The following is a 16,297-nucleotide window of genomic DNA, read 5'->3' as shown; positions in this document are numbered from 1 at the left end:
TCATCCAGACCATGGGTCTCCCCACAGGTTTGAATATTTGTCACGGGAGAGCAGTGGACTCCCCTGTTGCCAAATTTATGGATCCATGGGGAGCTGGCCCTGTGTACCAGATGGAACATGCAGGGCAGTGCAGGCCCTGATCCCAGCACACAGGGCTGGGTGGGGTGGTGCAGAGCCATGGTCCCTGATCATTCTCTGCTCACACTATATGATAAATTTACAGCTGGACAGCTCTGGAATGATAGAAAACCCAGAGCAGAAGCCTTGGGAATCAGATGCCCATAAGCTTCTGTCATTTCTACCTGGCTGTCCTTGGAAGCCTCTGGGGAATAGTGGCTAAAAGGGATCCTGGGATCTCTGCTTAGCAGCTTTCTAGATATGGAGCAGTTCAACAGCATCAGCTCTGCCACATTTTGGGACACTTTACCAAGGAGAGAACCTTCATATTTGTACACAGTTGATGCACTCCGAATAAAGGTGGAACCTAAAATGTTTTATTAGTACATCTATTCATACCCTCTGACATGAAGTATCAAGTTGTAAAACAGAAGGAAAAATATGAATTGCCGCATGCTGCTTGGCAATAAGACATGCTGTTGTTGAGGTCAATGGGAGATGGTGGGACCAATTTAAAAAATTGGGCCAGTAATTTGGCTGCATAAATATGAATGTAGGTTTGTAATCTAAAATAACAACTTAGCAATAGGTGATGCATACATTGTTCTTCCCTTAAATTAATACAATTTTAATAAATCTTGATGCTGTGAGCTGATCTAGCAGCCCAAAGTGGAGAATAATTAAAAAAAAAACAAAAACAGACCAACTTTTTCAAAGCTGTTTCACTGCATTTTGCATTTATTAAACTGCTAGAGCACAGTAAATTATTACTTCTGTGCCAGTTTGTGTGCACCTTCATTTCATCCAGAGATAGCATCCATTTAAATGGATATTGCAGAGGTGGCTGGACGTCTCAAAATTCGTTAAAAATTGAAGTGAAATTATGGATGTGAAATGTCAATTCCAAGTACCAAATGTAAGGACATTAGTTACTCGTTCCTGCTAAGAAATCTATGTAAAAATGCAGTTTGCATATTTATCTAAAGGGAAGGCATTTTCCAACACGGATGACAGGAAAACAGTGTGAAAAAAGACTGCAACAGTAATGATAACTAAAAAAAGGAATTAAGAACAGTCAGATACCTTAAGCTGATAAATAGAAAAGCAACAATTACTTTCAACTGATGAGGGAGTTTTCCCTTAATTTACAGGGGGAAGAAAATCATGGAGCATCTCTTCTTTTTTTACCACAAAAGAACCACTTAATATGGCCCCTAGTGACATGCATGAAGGAGAAGGGCATCAGCCAGCTGGCAGTGGCTGCAGCAATCCTTCATGGTCACGGATGATCACTCCTAGAGGTCAAGTAAAGGGTTATAGATGAGTCTGTTGATTGCTGTGGCAGAGCACTTTTGGGTGCCTGCCACTTTAAAGCTGGGAGCAAGCAGCTGGCAGATGTGCGGCAGCCCTGATGAGGCAGGCATTTTAGATCTAGGCCCACAGATCAGAGGCAGCAGTCTGCTGCTGGCAGCCAGAGAAAGATCACCTGGCTGAGCTGCTGCTTTCATCATCTTGGAGGTAAAGACAGCAGCTCTGGGGGTGGCAGGAGACTTCTGGTCCTGGGTATGACTGAAAAAATGCACCCTGCCGGGGAAGGATGGCGTGGTGGGGTTGCCCAGGGTAGGGGAGCTCCCCAGAAATGCTAGGCCAGTTGCCTCCCCAGTGAAAGGCAAGGAGGGGTGCCTTAAAAACCCCAGCCCCCATATCCTGGTGGGTCACCCAAACTTAAAGCCAGGCACATCTTCAGACACCTGAGCCCCACAGGGGTGTAAGACCCTAGAGGCCCCAGTGAGGGGGCAGTAATATGGCCTGGAGAGAGGGCAGGAGAGTGGCTCCAGAGCAGGGGCCACACACAGTAGGGGTCATTGTTATGACCTGAAGGATTGTGCATAAGCAAAGTGTAGAGTAGGACTGCAGGCCAGTCTGAAGGGCTGCATTGGGGGTGGATTGAGTAGGGATGAAGGACTGCCCGGAGGACAGCACATGGGCCAACCCCCATGAGTATGTGAAAGTGGAAAGTCACCCAGTGAGGGGCTAGGGGCAGAATCAGCTCAGTGGCAGGCACAAGGACTATGCCACGTAGAGTAGGGGAGCACGAATGATATGAAGGGCTGTGTGTGCAGTGCCAGCATGAGAGTAGTCAAGCCTGATGGTCCAAGGGGGTTGCTTTATGGACCAGGGCAGGTTGAGAGTGGCCCGGTGAGGGGTAGCATACAAGAGGTCCTGTGAGACAGGGCAAAGTTGAAGAGGCCCCAGTGAGAGGGGAGTGGTATGAATGTGGCCCTGAAAGGGACAGTGTGCGAAAGGCCCAACAGTGGACTGAGTTTGGCTCAGCCTGAAGCTGGGATGCAATAATAAACTGGATGCCATTTGCAAGGCATGGGACATGGTAAGGTGAGGTTGGAGCTGTGTGTAAGTGACTAGGCATCAAGGTCTTAAATGGGCAGCCTCCTGCATTTTACACCAGGTTAAGAAACAGTAAGTCATGGCAGGAGAGACTGGGTGGACTGACCTATGTAGCCAGTTGGGGGAGCCGATGTGAGACCTGGCCCTGAGTGTGACCCCTGTCACAATCACTAAGAAGGCTGATCCTAGAGCCACAGACTCTCTGGCAAGTGCCACAGGTAATGGTTAAAGGAAGGATTGGACCACAGGCTTCCTGGTCTTGTTTCTTTTCCTTCCATTTCTGTTATTTTTCTGCCTCCAGAGTGAGATGATGTTCCTCAAAGTAAGATGTGGCTTCTCTCAGAAGGTGTCATGGGCTAATTTTTCCCAATTTGAGGTGTCAATGGTACACTTCTTAATGTTCACCTTGAGGGTGTCCTTGAGTTGGGAGTATAGCAATTGTTTTGGTATACATACTTCAGACATACGCACACAATACCCTGTCGATTGCAACTTCAACTGAATAGTCAATGCTTCCATATTGGTCGCATTAGCATCAGTGAAGTCACTGGTATTTATTTGTGCGATGATCCTCCTACTTTATGCCAAGGATCTTCCGGAGGCAGCACTGGTGATGGGATTCCAGGCTTTTCAGGTGCTCCCAGTAGGTCACCCAAGCTCCACAGTCATAGAGTTGGTTTTACCACAGCTTTATATAATAGGAGCTTTGTTTGAGTCCTGATGTTGTGATCATTGAACACATGATTATTCAGTCTTCTGAAGACAGAGCTGCCACACTGGATCCTGACTGAATCTTCTCATCAACGTTGGCTGTCTTTGAGAGATGGCTGCTGAGGTATGTAAAGTGCTCAACATTCTCCAGCTCCTGTCTGTCAATGAGGATCTTTGCCAGGGGGTTGATTTGGCCTGGAGCAGGCTGGCAAAGGGCTCTGTGGTGGAGCCACTGCATAGGATGGAGGCAGTCAACTGGCCATGGAGGTGTCTTAGCATGGTGATATATTTTCCTAGGCAGCCAAACTTTGATAAAATCTTCCATAGAGCCTCACAGTTAACAGAGTTGAAGGCTTTGGTCAAATCAGTAAAGGTCATATACAGTTCCTGGTGTTGATCTTGACATTTTTCCTGGATCTGCTGGGCTGCAAAAATCATGTCCATGGTGCCTCTCAATGGTCTGAAGCTGCACTGAAACTCAGGAAGGATTTACTCAGCAAAAGGGAGCAGTTAATTCAGCAGAATTCAAGCAAGGATCTCAGCAATGGAGACAAGGACAATACTTCAATAGTTTCCAGACTTATCCAGTTTCCAAACTTGTCTCCCTTTTTAAAAATTGTGACAATACTGGCATTCTTTAGGTCAGTGGGGATTTGTTCAGTGTTCCAGATTTTGAGAAACAGTGTGTGGAGCTTGTGAACTGGGATTACCTTGCCCACACCCAGTATAAACTGTTATGTTCTGATCATTCAAACCTGGGTGTCAAATCATCCATGTTCGCTTTGCAGTGGATATGTACCCTAAGTGGCTTATGAGTCAGAGTATGTCTATGTAGAACCTTTAAAAATCCACTCCCTCACACTGGAAGTTGCACTTAAATCGGCCATAAAGGATTGTATTTTATGCTCCTATTAGTCCACTTCCCTCAAATATTTGAGTGCCATCATAATAACGCAAAGATTATCAGTAACAACCTGACCCAGCAAAGTGCTGTGTATCCCACCTGTTCTCTATAGCAGTGGTTCTCAACCTTTTTAGCTTTGAGGCACCTCTTCTTTGACTCAAGACAGCCCTCCATGGCTTTTGTGAACTGAGAAGCACTCCATTTTAAAAACGAATTTACTTATTTTAGTGCTTCCCTCTTTGCAGGGGAGTGGAGCAGCAGCCAAGCAGAGACGAGACTGAGCCTGCCCTTATCTCTTCGCAGCTGCTTATCTCATCACAGCACCCTTCAAAAGATCTTTTAGTACCCCAGAATGCCCCAGCACCCTGAGAATCAGTGTTATATAGTATGAACTGAAGATGTTTAAGAACCAGGTGGATTTTATTTGCCCTTTGCCATTGAGAGAAGATTTTGTTGTAATTGTGAAAGAGCAGTAGCTTGACTTGTATACAACTCACTTGTATTCAAACTGTCTATAAGATCTTTTGTTTAATGAGCTTATGTATGAACCATTAGATGCTCAGAAAATAGAGTTGCATCATAACTGAGGAAAGTGAGGTGTTTCTATGCCCTACTTTGATAATATCTGAGAGTGTGACCAAAATTAAATTATTTTCCATTTTAGTGTTTATAAATTGAATGAACAATGTTTCTCCTGTTATCTCTGTCAAGCAGAATAAAGTTCTTCATAGGAATTAGATAATAAAGGCAATCGTCTATAAATGATATTTAATTTAAAATCTTCAAGTCAGGAATTTTTACTCACTTTCAAACAGATACACGATACTATTAGAAATGGTCTCTGCCTTCCCTTTTTACCAAACTATTATGATTATATTGGTTTGATGCATTATTAAGTCAACTATTAACTACATAATTATTCTGCTTGCAAAAGGTCATGATTGAATGCAATAATCCAGAAGTAGACAAGATTAAAGTATATGCTAAATACTCTTTAATTTTCCCTGCAAATTCCTGTTAAAAGGGTTAGGGCATCAGAAAGTCTCCCTATAATGGGGTATATATGGGAGTGCAAGATTGCGCAATAAGGATTTATGGACTACAGGTCAGGAACTTGTATATATGAAAACCCCATTTGGGCATCTGATTGTATGTGCAACTGGGAGGTGAGCATGAACTGGATTTTTAAAGGTGGTGCCTAGGGATGTACAGAGACTTCTGCATCAGAGCACATGTATGTATTAGTGGTCCCAGTTCCAGGGGTATTCATAGAGATAGATTGTGGGTATCTATTTTCAGAATTGCCTGTATGTACTCAGAGTTGTCTGAATGTTTACAAACTAGTTCTAGTTCAAGATGGTATAAATTAAGAGACTTTGGGGTTGGCCATCTTTAAAGAGTCTTCCATTGGTAATTCGGCCACACTTTGTAGACTGGTCATCAGCTAAGGTTGATGAGGCTAAAGCAGGTATGCTTAACCACCAGGAGCAGAGCATACATCCCTTTTATGCCAGAACACAATACCTCTAGACTCACCCTGACTGCTTAAAGCCTACAAGAAAATGAGATCAACCTATTCCAAAAACATACTGACTGGCTATATTGTCAAGACCTTCACTGTTGTGGTGGCCCTGTCATAGGCCATCTACAGGTGCCCAGGATTGCCAAGATAACTAGGATAAATCTTTATCCTTTCTCAGCTGCAGCTAGCTCATGACTCCTGTAAGTAGTTCATCCTCAGATTCCTATAAAAGCAAACTTCAACAGGCCAATAAGATCTCTAGGAGAGCAAGCTTTTGTCATTCTGAAGATGCAATTTGGGTATCTTTGAGGAGTCTGATGGAACAGACTGTATTATAAAACCAAAGTATAGTTAATGAGATATTCCAGCATCTAGCATATATAGTGGGACACAAGTTTATCCTAACAATTTTCCTACCAGTTTGGTGGATTTACGTAGCGTGTTTCAGGTCAAGTTGCACATGATAGATTTGCATGCACCAGTATGACAAATATAGCAACACTCACAAATCCATAGAAAGCCATGTTAATTAGCTTCAAATGCTTCAAAAATATTCCTGCTAAGTGACCATGCCAGTAAGCAACCACAGCTTAGATGGGTATTAACCCTGACTCTAGCACTTTGAGAAAAGCCTATGTGAAAGTGACAGCCTAGTTGCCCAACAACTATAATACAGGCCTCCCAAAAGAGAAAAATGGTGTTATGTCTGTACACTCAATATTGCTGTTTTAAATCACCATATTACATTCTTGAGGAACTGTGAAGGTCCATCTGCTATTGAGTAAGCACAAGTCCTGCATCTATGCTAGCAAATTTTGTACCTGTAATTCCCCACCTGTGCAGATCTGAGGCTGATAGGAAGGATGGAAACTGTAGTGTAGACAGGGCTCAGGTGTTTTTTGTCAGCAAGTCTCATAACACAACACGGAGGTAGAGAAAAACCAACCTTGTCTGTTTCTGCTGGTGTTACTATGGCTGGTGAATTACAGCTGGCAATGTAGACAAGATACAGCAGTGTTCTCTTAGCCATGATCAGGCATTCTTTGCACCTGGTTGAATTTCATCTACTTGGTTTAAGACCATCTCCTCCGTATGTCAAGAGCATTTTGAGCCTGGCCTCCAAAAATGCTTGAAACCCCTCCCAGCTGCGTATCATCTGCATATTTTATAAGTGTACTCTCTGTTTCATCAGTAGCTTGGTAATGGAAATACTAAATAACACAGATCCTTCTGGAGCCACACTTAAGATGCCCTCTCAGTTTGACAGTGAACCACTTAATAGCTTCTGAAAGATATTTTTTTTCAATCAGTTGCTCATTCACATCTCATTCTGTGACACTGAAAACTAGTATGAAAGAAGAGAGTAGGAAGAAGAGTAAGCCTTAGGCCCCTGTAGTGATAATGAACTTGATGGGAATTTCCCTTCCCATACATGTAATTTGAACTCCTAAAAATGATCACTCAGGTGGGCACTAGCCTGTTTTTCTCTACTGTAAATTTAACAGGAATCCCTGGGCTCCAAAGTTCTTCACCTCTATATATGCATTCTTAGGCCAATGCTTCTTATGAGCAATTTGCAACAGAGAGCAATTTCCTTTCTTTGAGGGCTGAAGTAGCAATCACTATTGAATGAAACAAATGACAAAATGTGTTTTCTGGAAATTTTCCCATTGTAACAAAAACATAAAGGATTGTGTGTGCAAACTCCTAAACAACGGTTAGGTGAATGGGTGCAATGTAATCTCTAGGTGAAACTGGCAGTAGTACATAATGTTCATCCAAACCAGATGAGTGTTGACTAGAATTGCCAACTGTCCATACATTTACGGACAGGCGATCTGGAAAAAAACCTAAGCACCTGGAGCTTGATTGAAGATCCACTGTCAGAGGCAAGCATTGAAAAACATACAGTGAGCAGCACTACCTGGTGTCTGAACAGGAGTGCAGGGTGCTGCACTTTCTGCCTGGACAATAATGGGTCACAGAATGGCAGTCTGTCCTTCTTTGGGAGTCTGTGCTAGGATGAGGTGGGGAGGGTATGACTAGCAGGGGTTAGTTTTGGGGGTTCATCGTGGTTTGGGAATATAGGAGATCCCTGAAGTGTGGGCAACACAGTTTAAAACCAATGCTGCAGTCAAGCAGGGTTGCTAACCCAAGGAAAAAAATTACCGATAGTCTGCAAGGCTTTTTACTTATCCAGGATCTGGCAGAAGAGTTACATTCACATTATATAAAATGTATGTCAGTAAGAACATGTGAATAAAAAAAGGTCATCATTAATAAGTTCGCAACTTGTTAGTTAAAAAAATTGTTTTGGGTTGGCAACCTGGGTCTTGACAGACACATGCATGGTATATATTTGAGATATAGCACTGGACACAAGCCTCTATTTCTTCTTCACTGAAACAGTTTATTTTGGGGAGGCTCAGAAATGTCTGGAGATGGGTTAGGATTATTTGGAGAAGGGAGACAGTTATTTACAATGGTGGCGCAGGGCAACACAATGGTTCTTAAACCCTATTAGCATTTCTAGGAGGAGGCAAGATATGCAGAAAGTTATGTACAATATGAATTCTACTACCATCAGACAATTCCTTAGCATTCCTTCATGGAACCAGCACAATGCATATACGATACAGATACAGTGTTGGAAAATGTTTACAGTAATGTTTGAACTTCTAAAAATGATCACTCAGGTAGGCACTAGCCTCTTTTTATATGCAGGTTGACTAACTTGTGTGCTTCTGCAGGCCGATTCTGCTCCCTGAGGAGCTCCTAAGCCACTCCTGCAACTAAAACACACAGTCTTTGACCAGAAAAGAAATGAACAAAGTAAAACAAATCCCTTCTGCCCTGTGCTGCACCCTAGGATGGTAGCCCTTTCAATTCTTCTCAATTCCAGCATAGTAATATGGCCCCCTTGGTAGCACGTTTATTCAGCTGACAGTTTCTTTGGGCTTACAACTGTTTGCTCACAGTTTTGCTGCTCTTTTGCTCTCCTCTTGGGACACTCTCATTATCTTAACATCTTGGCTTTCTCAACAGGGCTGACTGTTCTCTCTTAAAGGGCCAAATTGCCCTGTTACTATACTGTTACTGTATTACAGTGTCTCCATGCAAGATGGATAGATTCCATGCTAAGGCAGAGATTGCTTAATTGTGTATTCTTTGTTTTGTTTGGGGTCTTTTTGCATTGAGTGTTGTTGCAAGGGAAAGCACACTAAAGATCTCTGGTAATGATAGACAACAAGCACAGTGGCTTCAAAGAAAAGAATGAAAGACATTAACACCTCTGTCACTTTGTGTTGACTTTGATCTTGTTCCTCTTATCTGATCCTGACAGCTGCTAGTTGTCTATGCCTGTAAATTAGCATTGCTATCTCAAAGAGAAGACTTTAGAGAAGGTGACAGTAACTACCTGCAAGATCACCTAGATATGCGCCATCTGGCATTTTAGCTTGAATTTCTAATACTGTTTAGTTCAGATCTGTTTTTTGATTTTTCCTGGTACAAGGGAAAAAAATGAACATTTTGTATTAGTTCATTTATATATTGCTGCTTTTCTGCTGCTGTATGTCAAACAAGAGGTTTTATCAATGATATATGCTAGAAGCAGAGATTTGTCAACTATTCCTTCCCTTGTGAAGAATATAACAGCAGAGGATGGTAGCAGTGATGGTAACCAAAAAAATCAAATATTGTAAACATTTTCTCTATTTACCAAACAGAAAATTGGGTACTGCAGTGTACCAATTCATTCAGGATATTAATAGGTATTTAGATACTGGCAGGCTTTTATGACTTAAAATTGGACCACAACATTACTTTACTTTGTTTTGTTTTGTTTAAATATTTATAAGGTTTAAACTCTACAGAAATGTGTGTGGCAGTTTATTGGCTAATATACAAATGTGTGTTTTTTTTACCAATGGGACTATCAATGATATTCATAATTTAATACAGGCTTGTATATCTGCAGCTTTTGCTCAGAAGACCACTGCACTTTTTGCTCAAGAGAAATATAAAAATAATCTAACATAGAAATTAGAAATATGTTTCTATTCAGCAAAGAAAAGAGAGAGGTCATTATGTTTACATCTCAGTATCTTTATGAATTAATATAAACCCATTGTTTCCAACAAACTCTCTCAGGAAAAAAAATAAAGGAAAAATGGTCCATAAGTCTTGCTTGTGAAGCACTGTTAAAGAGAAATTTCATACAGTGAGGCAGGCCCAAATCTTACACTTTCCTTTTCATAGTTTAGATGCTAAAATGTGTGTGAAATATCTGTGAACTAGAAAAACCATAAAAAAAGAAAAGCTTCATACTTTAAACTTAGTGGAATATAATACAACAGTTAGACCTCACAGGTGCATTCATACATGCAAGCACATGCGCTTGCAGCAGCTCAAATAGAAGTCGTGCAAATTTGAGCTCGGGCTTTATGCCTCAGCATATGTGCTCAGACATGCACTTTGTTGTGGAGCAAATTGTGCCACTTGGGGCAAAATAACCCTGCCTGGCTTCTCCTGGATCTTCAGCCAGAGGGAGCTAGAGCCCGGGGCCAGAAACCTGTCCTAGCCCCCACAGTATAAAAAATTGCCCTGTCCTGGCCCCATCACTACAAAAAGCTGCCCTGGCAAGTAGTTTCAGGGCTACTCACTCAGGAGCTTCTGGGGCCCAGCCAACTGGTACCTGGGGACACTACCCCTTGTGCCAGCTGCACTGTTGAAGCAGCCCTGAGAGTTCCCTGCACCCTCTACCCACTGCAGGGGTCTGACAGCGGGGGCTGCTGCCTGGCTGTGACCTGCTTCCACCTGCCCGACCCGGATAAGGCAACGGCATCTGCCCCTCTGGGCCAGCTGCCAGTGGGCTGTGGCTGCAGAGTTGGACTTTGTGCAGCACTACTGCCATGTGTGCCCCTGCCTGGCCATCTGGGCAGCTATTGCCCGGAACATGTTCCAGGTGTGGTGGCCTGCTCTGAACTGTCAAAGCATGTCCTCCTAGCCCCATTTGGCCAGGAGGTCAGCCACAGTCAGCTGGATCCAAGGTGCCAACTCTGAAAAGGCAGGGTTCTGTCACTGGCCTCCCTAGCAGGAACTCTGGTGTTCCCTATTGGAAAAGTGAAAAATCCCCGATTAAAAAAAATCCCAAAGTCACTCTGTAAAATATTCCCAAATCCATGTTCCTCCATAATTAAAACAAAAGACCACTATAAAGAGAAAGAGAGACAGTTGACAGAGAGACACAGATCAGTTGGGCAATGTTTTATTGATATATCTACAGTGTTAAAGCAATTTGGAAGACTACCAGTGTCTCTATTATAATAATAAAGTGAACTCTAACTACATCTTTCATGAATTCATGAATACATGAATATATATTTTGCTGTCCCCCACAGGGGCTGCAGCCCCCGCCCAGGAGTTATGCTCCCCCCTCAGGGGCTGCGATGAGCCCACGGGGGCTACCTCCCCTGCAGCGTTCACATGCACTGCCCCACCCCGCTTGCAGGCAGGGCTTCAGTGAACTCGATGGCAGCTCAAGCTGCTGGTAAGTGCCAGGGTTGTTTTTTGGCGGGGGGGCTCCCCAGGGGGGGGTCCCCTGATGCTGGGGTGGAGGGGGCAGGGCTCAGGGGGCTGGTGGAGGATGGGGCCAGGCAGAGAAGGGATTGGGGGGGCTCAGGGGTTTGGGGGAGATGGGGTCACATGGGGAAGGGATCAAGGTGGCTGGGGGGCCGGGCAGGGAAGGGATCAGGGGGCTGGAGGAGTGGGCAGGACCAGGGAGGGCCCCCCCCCATGGTCACCTCCCCCCTCCTCCAGCCCCCTGACCCCTTACTTACTGGCAGTGGAGCCTGGGTCCAGCTCCCTGCTGCTGGCACACTGCCTGCCCTCACAGGAAGGCAGCGTGCTTCAGCACCAGGGCAAGGGCTAACCATAGAGAAGCTCTGTCAGCCAGAGCTTCTCTATGGAGAACCCTGACCTGCTTTTTTTCTGTGCAGGTTTTTTTGACCCCTGGATATCCAGGGTTCTAATTTTGCCCCTGTGTTGCAAACTTGCAGCACAGGGAACATTCCTGCATGTGCCTCTTGCAGTGCTTCAAAGGGTTTCAAGAAGCATGTGTGGGCTCATCTGGACACGCCCCACTAGTTCAGGTCTTTTTTCATGAAAAAACTCAAAGTTTAGCACCTTCTGGAATCTTAGGTCGATCTAGGGCAATGGTTCTCAACCTATACTGCACTAGGACCTATTTATAAAGATTGATGGCAAGTCCCAACCCACAGCCCCCTGGCTCTGCCAGTGCCCCTCACTCCTGAGCCACAGTCCCTTGGCCTCCAGCCCTACTGGACTGGGCCTCCAGCTGCGCCTGTCCTGCTCAGGCCAGAGCACAGTGGCTGCTGTGGCTCTGGCTCATGTGAGTGGCCGCAGAGCAAGGCTAGCCCCAGCACAGGTTGGAGGGAAGAGGTGGGGGAGAAGCCTGTGGCACTCTCCTGCACTAGGCTGGGGCTTCCACACCACACCACAGTCTGGTCATGGCCCCACCTGCCCCCCTGAGCAGCATCTCCTGGCCACCCTGCCCCTGCAAGTACAGGCACTGGCCCAACCACACAGTTCCCCTACCCCCTTCCTGCACTGGAGGAGCAGCTGCCTTCCCCCAGCTCCCCATGGCCTTGATGCAGCTTCGGTGCCCAGCCACCTTCCCCCAGTGCTGGCAGGCAGCCCTCACCCCTCCACCCCCCCCAAACAGATCAATACACTCCACATCCACACACATACCCACCCAAACACCCGGACAGTCCCCAAGCCCTAGACCTCCACCCCACACTCCCCATACACTTACCTGCATCCAGCTGCTGGGGCTGCTCCAATGACTCTGCCTGACTGCATGCCAGCCACATATGTGTATGTGTGTAAGTAGATACACTTGCATCTGCTGCCTCCAATCGTCCCAAGCAACCCCCGACAGGCTGGAATGCTGCCAGCCTGTGAAGGGAAACCTGTGCTTTCCTGCATTTCTTGGGGACTTGCTTGTGACTCTTTCAAATATTTTTGCAACCCACTTTTGGGTTGCAATCCACGAGTTGAGAAACACTGATTTAGGGTATGGACATGTGTATGTTTGGAGTTGTTTCAGAAGGGCAACAGCTGTTACTCACCAACAAGCCAGGAATTATATGAACGTAGCAAAATTGCTCTAACTTTAACACTGGATGAAGCAGGGTTAAATTTGGAGAAGTTTTGTAACATTCATATTTTTCCCAGCCTGTCCTCTCCTAACAATTAGAGCATTACAACTGTGGCCCTTTTGAAGTGGCTACAAATGCATGGGTATACGCACAGGCACCTCTGCAGAAGTGTCATGGGATTGTACATGAGTATAAATCAGGGTTGAGCAATTATTTGGGCCTGAGGGCCATGTAGGAAGTTTTGATCAGCTGTTGCAAGCCAGGTCAGCACTGCCACCCACCTTCCCCCACAAGAACTCACCAAAACTTCCTATGGTGGAAGCAGGGTTCAGAAGTGGAATAGGAGAGGTGAAAAATGCTGGGATCCCATGTCCCTGCCCTCTGGGCTGTCAGGGGGAGGTGTGGGTGTGTGGAGCAGGGGCTGCCTTTGTGCTAGGTCCCTACTGGGGCCCTGCTGAGAGCCTGCTGTGGGTGAGGGGAGGGAGGAGGTGAGGGCACATGCAGCAGAGCTGCCCTGACCGGTAGTCCATGCTGTCCTTGCGGCGCTCCACATGGGGCCAAGCCCCACCCACTCACACTGGGGAAGCTCCTGCCATGCTCCTGCCAGTGACTGCAGCCAGTTGTCCTTTTTCCCCCCCCCCCCCCCCCGCCCTCAGTTTTGAGATCTGAAGCCAGATCCCCACACACCTGCCAGGAGTGGTGTGCTGCAGTGTGGTGTGGCAGGAGTGAAAGCAGGAGCTGCTGCTGGGGGTGGGGGTATGGAGCAGCACCTGGCTAGCTGCAGCTACCCTGGGAACAGCTCTCACTGGAAGCTGCTGTTGCTCCTGCCCCGGCACACGGGGCTTCAGCTCTAGCTCTCAGGAAGGGGGTCGGGAGCTGAAGCTGGAGCCCCAGTGGTAGAACAGGAGTCACTCAGCTGAAGCTGCTTGCCTGCCGACTTGTAACAGTATGGCGCAGCATGGCATGGCACGGTGCGGCAGGAGCAGGAGCGGCTTCCAGTGGCTTGTTCCAGTGTGGCTGCAGCTGGGTGCTGCTCTGTACCCTCTGCCTCCAGCAGCAGCTCCTCCTCTTATTCCTGCCGCACAATGCCGTGCTGCTCCTGGCAGGCTTGTGGAGCTCCAGCTCCAGATCCCGGCTGCCTTCCACTAGAAGTCAGCTGGGATCTGAAGCTGGAGCTTTGCACGCTGTGGTAGGAGCTGCCCAGCTGAAACTTCTCACCCAGCGCGGTGTGGTGCAGCAGGGGCAAAATCAAAAGCAGGAGCCACTGCAGGAGGCCCAGCGTAGGCTGCCCCAGCATGAGCAAACAGAGCATGGCCCCACGTGGAGTGTCACAGAGGCAGCCACAGACTGAATCCAGCCCATGGGCCATATTTTGCCCACCCCGGTATAGCTATTTACCTGTATAGTTTATGTTATACTACAGTGGGCAGTAAGAGGGGAAGAGGGAATTAGGACTTAATTTAAAAGACATTTAGCTGTACTTCCTAGGGTTCTTCTCATAACATGTTTAGTTCAAATCATTTGTTCTCTTTTTTTTATTTCATTCATATTCATGGATAAAACAATGTCTTGAAAGACAACAACATGGATTTGTACCCTTTTTGTGAATGTAATGGAAGTGTTTATTTTTTAAAAGTTGGCTTTTTATCCAAAAATTTAAAAGTAATATTAAGCTTGGATTATTCAAAACTTTCTATCATACTAGCTGCTGTCCTCACTGTCCTCAGAGTGTTATTGATATGTTGTCAGTGTTGAAGTCTCAAGGATTACAGTGCCAGCAAAAAGTTGCAGCCAGGATATGCCTACATCAATCTTGTCTTAACCACACAGTCAGTTCAGTAATGAAGGATTGGCCAGGTTTATTTTCTATCAGGCTTGGCCCTGACACACTTGTGGTCTGACAGACAAAGTGTTAATGCATCTATGCCTATGACAAGGTATTGGTACACTACCACATAGACTGTCTGAGGCCAATACAAAGTTCCTATACTTTCTATTTCTCCTTTTATGCAGGGATCAAAACAAATTGCATATTACATTCCACCAATATTTTGAATATCGTAAGCTGTCCTGTACCCTGGGTGTGTTTCACAGCCTGGTCTTGGTATTCTTATCCCAGCCTTATGATCCTGGTACTGGAGTATTCTGCACCTTGTACAGCCATCTCCCCCTCCCATCTCCTTACAGGAGTGTACATCTGATCCACATTCCAAGTTTTGCTTATGTAATGCATTAATCAGGTTCACTAGTCAGGCCTACTCTGGCCAATGCTTCAGCAAAGCCTTTGTGTAAGCAGTATATATATACACTGATCAATGTTCCAGCAAGGCCTATGCTAGCCAAGGGTTTTAAACTCATTTGGGGAACTTTCTTAGCACCAGTTGAAAGAGTTGATGGGTTAATTCCTTTAAAAAAAAAAGGAATTCTTGTCTCAAGTATTTTAATTTAAAAAGATTAAGCTACTAAGAATCCAACAATAAAACAAACAAACAAGAAAAAACCCACATTAAGAATGTTAAGTATCTTTTTCTATCTGCATTTAATCACATTTCACTTCCCTGGAGCTTGTGAAGTTATAGACCTACTCATTTACCAGCTGCCACAGATCTTTTTCTGAGAAAATGCCAGGTACTTTATATACCTGACAGCAAGTGGCTGGAAGCAGGAGTCAGAAAATTTTCAAACGAGAAATAAAGATTCAAATGTTTTAACAAAGCATGGTGATTAACCACTGGAACAAATGACAATAAGAAGCAGTAGATACTTTTAAATGGGGACTGGATGGCTTCTTGAAGATATAACTTACTTTTTTCTGGTAATTCTCTCACCATGTGTATTGAAAACATCAGTAGTTCTCCAAATCTGTTACAGTAGTAGTTGGGGTTGTGGCAAGTATCAAGGAAGCTTTGGGGGTGGGGAGACTACCCCTGTCAAGGCTTTCCAGAGAGCACCATGGAGAGAGGAAGAATGATCCCCATAGGTGGAGGGAGAAAATATTATTTGGGGAGGCTGAATAAAACTTAAATGTAAAAGATACTTCTTCACACACACACACACAGATGCACAGAGACACGCAGATGCACAGAGACATACACACACATAGAGACACACAGACACCACCCAGCAGGTAAATGTACAGATGGGAAGGGGTACAGGGGAGGGAAGGGCAGGGGCAGATAGAGGCCCCCATGGTGAGGGAGGGAGTGGGGCAGAGGCAGGGGCAGGGGCTGGGGCTAATGGGACCCTGGGGCAGTTCATGGGAGGGTCAGAGCCCAGGTGGCTTGTCCAGGGTCATGAGGGGCTCCTGCAACTGTGTGCACCCTGGGGCAGGCATGGAGGGCACATGACCCCCGGCTCTGTGCATGGGGCTTCGTGGAGGTGGGCTGCTGCTGTGGGCTGGGCTCTGCACCCCACTGCCAGTGCCCCGGAAGCCACATGATGTCACATGCTTCC

At 45.7% G+C, this 16,297-nt stretch overlaps 1 long non-coding RNA gene across 1 annotated transcript; it reads left to right on the top strand.

The window, feature by feature from the left end:
* Positions 1-1,534: 1,534 nt before the first annotated feature.
* On the top strand, positions 1,535-4,741 carry LOC102372169. The gene is made up of 3 exons (XR_324486.3): positions 1,535-1,635; positions 3,276-3,358; positions 4,384-4,741. It is a non-coding gene; the product is annotated as an uncharacterized LOC102372169 (long non-coding RNA).
* Positions 4,742-16,297: the final 11,556 nt, after the last annotated feature.

This window comes from Alligator sinensis, unplaced genomic scaffold, assembly GCF_000455745.1.
Source record: "Alligator sinensis unplaced genomic scaffold, ASM45574v1 scaffold335_1, whole genome shotgun sequence".
In the NCBI taxonomy this organism is placed as follows: Eukaryota; Metazoa; Chordata; order Crocodylia; family Alligatoridae; genus Alligator; species Alligator sinensis.
The sequence above is the reverse complement of the archived record's forward strand: the minus strand, read 5'-3'. Positions and strand labels throughout refer to the sequence as shown.